The 5,686-nt window shown below is 47.8% G+C and overlaps 1 long non-coding RNA gene across 1 annotated transcript; it reads right to left on the reverse strand.

The window, feature by feature from the left end:
- On the reverse strand, positions 1–5,171 carry LOC136020488 (uncharacterized). The gene is made up of 3 exons (XR_010615348.1): positions 5,030–5,171; positions 1,105–1,525; positions 1–45 (listed from the first exon to the last, which is right to left on the reverse strand). It is a non-coding gene; the product is annotated as an uncharacterized LOC136020488 (long non-coding RNA).
- Positions 5,172–5,686: the final 515 nt, after the last annotated feature.

The raw sequence follows: 5,686 nt of genomic DNA on the forward strand, positions 1-5,686 counted from the left end.
TCCGATCTGGAATGGTGTTAATGGGGGCATCCTTAAACAAGAATCCTATAGGAGAAAAGGTGGAGAAGGAAAGGATGAGATGATGAAGTCCTCTTCATCTCACCTGGTTTCCTGGGAAGAAGGATCTGGGATGTGGATGAGAGGAGTGAGCTGCAAGTGCTTTTCCCACTTCCCTATGCCCAGAACAGATGGGTATGAAAAAAGTCGAGTATTTCACCCCAAGAATCTACCTAGTATTTGTGTAAGTGAATCCCCCATGCATGAGGTCACAGTGCTGGGACATCGGTACTGAGGTGCATCAGGCAGCCCTCCCCAGAACACGCACTTTTGGGGTTAGGCAATAAAGAGGTACTTTGGGGGTTACCCACACCAATCCCGATATGGAATGATTTGCACAACGACCTGCGGGCGTTTCTCAGTTTCCAGCTCCCCTCGGAATTCCTATCGGGATAAGGACGAAGCAGACTTAGCCCAGTCTCACTCTCCCATCTAGTGGCAAGACAAGGAAAGGTGGTCCAGGCAGGAAGAAAGCGCTTTCTGAGGCTTTTGGTATCGCTGTGGGCTCAGTTAAACCCATCTTCCCCAGCACTCCGGGGACTGGAAATGCCACCACCCTGATCCAGAGGGAAACGCAACAAAATGCGAAGGTGGCTCCGAGTCCTTCTCTGCATCCAACGGGGTTTGGGGGGCCCCTAATTCAGGAATAAGCCACAAAGGAGAGAAAGGAGGGAATACACCCCAGGTAAATCAGTCTGTATCTAAAAGCATGCACTTCCTGAGTGAAATAGTATCTTCTAAATCACTTGTGGTGGATGGGAGGCAGAAAGCTGTAGAGCAGAGCGAGAACCACATCTGCCCACAAATAAATGGCCTCTCGCCTTCAAATAACCCTCCCTGCTGCTCCAGCTCAATACAGACACAGCTTTAGAGCTCCTCACAGCCCCCCACACATAAACCCGATAGACCCCCACTGCCTTCCCGGAAAGGCCTCTGTGGCCCCCCCAAAATAGCAAGGGGAGGTGCCAGCAGCACAGCCTGATTGCACAGACACGATTAGGGACCCACAGGAAACGCGCGGTCAGAAGCGTGAGCTTCTGTGCTCACCGAGCATGGTGTGCAGAGCCTGACGTTTCAGCAGGGAAACGGCCTTGAAGGCCTCTTCTAGGAGGTGACACAGGGAGGCTGAAGCAGGGCAAATGGGGTTACTCTGAGCTGTAAAGCTGGGTTTTCTTTCAGCCAGACCCACAGGGCTGGATGGGAAGGGTTTCACCTCTCCCACAAAACTTGAAGGTGCTCAAAGCCCAAGAAATCCCAGTTTTCCCCATGAGGAACTGGTGCAGAACCAGCTCAGTGACTAGCCCCACAGTGGTGTCACTGATGGAGAGACATGGGGCTGAGGTCCTGGTGTCCCAAATTCAGGACGCTGCAATTCCCACTCCAGTGTATGAAGACCTGAGATGCGGAACGGATGCATTCTTACGGCAGATGAATATTCTCATGTCGGATTGAAGAGTCATGGTATACCCTGGAAAGTTAGATGATGTTTCCTTTTGAGCAAATAAGGTCAAAAGCACAAGGGAAGAGAAGAGTAATCTCTCATAGGTCAGCTGTTTATAAACCTTGGAGGTGCAAGTGCTCAGCTTGCATCACTGTTCATACAAAAAAGGCTTTCCCAGAGCAACACTCTGCTAACCACGGCATCACCCACATAGTCTGCAGCACTATGGACTCACCTGGAAGAAGATAACTCAGATGAGCACTGTACTCGTTCCCACCCTGCCAGATTACATGAACAGGTGCTGGGCAGGTTTGGAGGTAAAATGGAAATGCCCCATCCCTGGGAGTGTTCAAGGCCAGGTTGGATGGGACTTTGATCAATCTGTCCCTGCCTGGGGCAGGGGTTTGGAACTGGATGAGCTTTAAGGTCCTTTCCAACCCAAGCTATTCTATGATCTCTTCTGCAGAAGGAATGCAGTGCTCTGGGTGATTTCTCAAGCAGCACCCACATGCTGCTGGAGGGGGATGCAGGTTGGATCCAGCATCAGGTGCCTTTAAGGTATGCATGAGGCTATGTTGGTCTATGTTCACTGGAATGGGACATCATTGGACTGTGCCTGATGCAGGTGGGACCAGGCTGAGTGTTGGCAGAGGTTGCTGGGCATTAGCTCAGCCACTGCATCCCCCAGATACTCCCAATGTCAGAAGAGGGCAGCCTTCACTGCAGACTGATGGGGCTGGGAGGGCAAGAGGCATCTGCACCCAACTGGCCCCCGCACAGTGAGAGCTGTGACTTTTAAGAAGAGCTTACATGAGAAAGTTTAAGCGATGGCCAGTGTGGAAAAGGGGGTGTGCAGATGAAAAAGGCACCTTTCTCATGAAGACACTGGTGCTGGCAGGAGTTCAGCACTGTCCTGGATGCCCATGATGTAATTCACATAGCCAAGCTGGTGGAACAAAAGGGTCCCCTGAAACAAAGCTTACCATGACCTGCTGCTCCAAAATCCCTCTTCAGCAGGCTTGTGCGTGTGTGTATATGTATGTGTATATATATATGTGTGTGTGTGTGTATGTATATATAAGTTTCCTTTCTTCATTGGAAGCCCATCTACATGCAGCAGGCTCATCCACTTGGCTGCAATAGCAACACACATGCATGGGAATCCAGGTGGGACACTCTGGTCTTGCATTTCCAGTAATGGCCCTGCAAAGCCTCCCTGGAAACAGTGTTCCCTGCTACAGCAGTAAAAAAAAAAAAAGGTTAATGAAAAGACAAGCTGGAAGCACAGTTCATGCTACTGCTGCGATACCTCATTTGAGCTGCAAATAAATGGTAAAGTTCTGCCTCCTACTAGAGGTGTCATTGGGGAAAATTATTCCTTCCTTCTCTAAACAGCATCACATTGTTTCTGCTTTTCAACGTGCTGCCAACTTGGTGTCACAGTCTATTTTTCCATGACAATGATCTGTTTACCTGGCAGTGGTGATACCCTCTGTTCAGCCTCCCACCCTCCAGACAAGCACAAAAGACAGTCAAAAATAGATTCACCTAGGAAAGCAGAATAAATAAGGGCTGCTCTTAGCATGTGAATAGCTAATGAAGACCCACTTTGCAGTCTCGGCATATTCATCAGCTTCAGCAGATGATTGTTGATTGTGGCTGCAGCGACTTCAGTCTGCTTTGCTCATTATACCCAGGTCAAACGAAACGCGCACAGAACCGTGGCAGAAATTATAAGAGCCAATGGAGGTGGCCATAGTGGTGACCCATCCCAACTGCAAAATTACCAGTTAGGGATTTTTATAGCCCGTTGCATGGAGCCATTTCATCTAGCAGCAAGAGGTGGGTCACTTCTAATCACCAAGGGCAAGATCCAGCTCATCACACAGTCTCATGTCTCTCATTAACAGGATGAGTCTCAACAGTCATGCCTGGTAGACCAGAGAGACTCCATTTTGGGAGTTGCTTAGGATTCACCACCACACTGATGTACCTGTATTGCACAATGGAGTCAGGACTGTTCACACCAACCTGGGTTGAGCACGGCGGTGGCTCTGTTTGTCACCCAGCTTCTGGGAACAGCTCTGACAACCACTGCCACCCTCTCCTCTGCCCAGAAAGGCTTTTCCCTCTTAGCAAGAGATTTGCAACCAGCTGTTAGAGTCCTGTGAAACTTACAGTGAATAACTGACATAAATACACCATAAGCTATACAAATATAGGCAATCCCCTAACAGGATTTTCTTCTTAAGCATCTTAGGACACCGATTTCTTCCTTTCCTGAAACCAAAACTGGAGGGCTCAGGGACTGCAAGGTGAATGAAGTTTTAATACTATGGTTGCTAATAACCTGGGAAAGATGAAAGGGAATAAAAACAAGGAAGAAAGAGCCAGCCGGATCCTGGCTCAGCACGAGTACCTGTTTCTTGATTAATTTGCCGCTAAACTTGTGGCAATGGGTAAAGACAGAAGAGGGATGCTGTACCATGAAGCACCATTGCCAGATGACTCTGCTGCAACCTAGATTATACTGCTGTAAAACCTGCTTTAGTTCTTGTCTGATCCAACCCCAAGACCCCATCGATGGCGATTACTCCCAGACCTTTCCCTGTCCCTAATCCAGCTAACCATCCTCTTCTCACCAGTTTTGGGTCAAAGGAAAGTGTTGTTGTTAGGCTACCTCTATTTTAAGGTCTTTTAATTGTTTCCACCTCTGTGATTACACTAATTAGCTAACTAGTTTCTAATGGCTGCACAGTAGCTTGCATCACACTCCCATTAATCACAGCAATAGCGAGTCTTGTTAAGAATCCCTGATTTTTAACATTATGATTTGAATTTATTCAGTGCAAAAGTAATCTGAAGGGGGAAGAGAAGTCAATAGGAACAGACACTGTCTTTGCCAGCAGCTTAGCTGAGAGCCTCTTTGATATATACATATAGAAATGTTGTGATTTACAAGAGCCCGCCAACCATTTACTTAGCGTCTGTAATAAAAAAAGCAAGGTAAGTTTGAAGTTTCTAATCATGACCATTAAAGGCTCCTTCTCACTTGCTTTGATTTGAGGCAGTTGACTGACACATTCAAATGGGATAAAAGAACCTCGAACAACTGACAACACATCTCCTTCGTCCTGGCAGCTGTAATGGAGCACTGGCTGCAGCTCCACCATCTCCATGTCAAACCCAGGACATAGCAGAAATAAAGATCTAAGAGGAGGTTAAGCTTTTGCTGCTGGAACAACATTGCTCTGAGCCCTCCCAAGACCTTCCTATAAATCCTCATCTAGGGAAACTATTTGATGTGCTAAAGGGCTTCTTAAGGTAAGCAAAATTAAGAACAAAGCAACCCACATTGGATAGCTTAAATACACACACAGGGGAACGACCCTCACTGTGGTTATGATAGGGAAAATATAATATTTAACACCTACTTAACAGGAGAAATTCCAAAGCCAGTACAAAAGCCTCCCTTTCCCCATCCCATGCCAATCCTGCACATCAGCCCGCTCTCAGAAAAGCAATTGTCACCTGCATAGCATCCTGCAACCTGTTTGAGCTCTGGTCCTTACTGGAGGAGTGCATCCTGGTGGGCACAGGGACGGCTGTGGCACCAAGTGGCAATGGGCTGGCCTGGAAAAGCAGTTTCCGAAGGAAAGCATGGAGGCAGCAAGCCAGGGCCAAAACAAAAGGCTGCTGAAGCTCCTATAAGAGGATGGTAGTAAAATAACAGCACTTAAATGCAGTTCCCAGGCAGAAATCACACTTTGCTCAGCTGTTTGTGACCTTCATCAGCACCTTCAACACAGGTGCTGCTGATATCTTCAATGAGTGCCTCTTTACCCACAGTTATCCCATGCTGGCTTTTGGAACATGACCCGCATGCTTATGGTGGGGATGGGATAACAGCGTGGCATGGGGATTAACTATACCAGACCTTGAGCAGCAACCACAGCATCTCAGCTACTGCAGGAGGGTAACCATTGCCTCCTGTGGGTTGTTTTTATAGGAGCAACCTCTCTAGTTAGTTATTTTGCATCTCTTCAATCTCCAAGCAGCAGTCTTCATTAACCGCAAAGTTCAGCAATAAAGGATGTCTGGCTATAGCGAGCGGTCCTTCTCCTGTGCCTTGACATGCCAATCTGGCCTCTGTATGATGATGAAGAGGGTGGCCAAGCCCCAGTTCAA

The sequence above is a fragment of the Lathamus discolor genome, chromosome 11 (genome assembly GCF_037157495.1).
Source record: "Lathamus discolor isolate bLatDis1 chromosome 11, bLatDis1.hap1, whole genome shotgun sequence".
NCBI classification, from domain to species: Eukaryota; Metazoa; Chordata; class Aves; order Psittaciformes; family Psittacidae; genus Lathamus; species Lathamus discolor.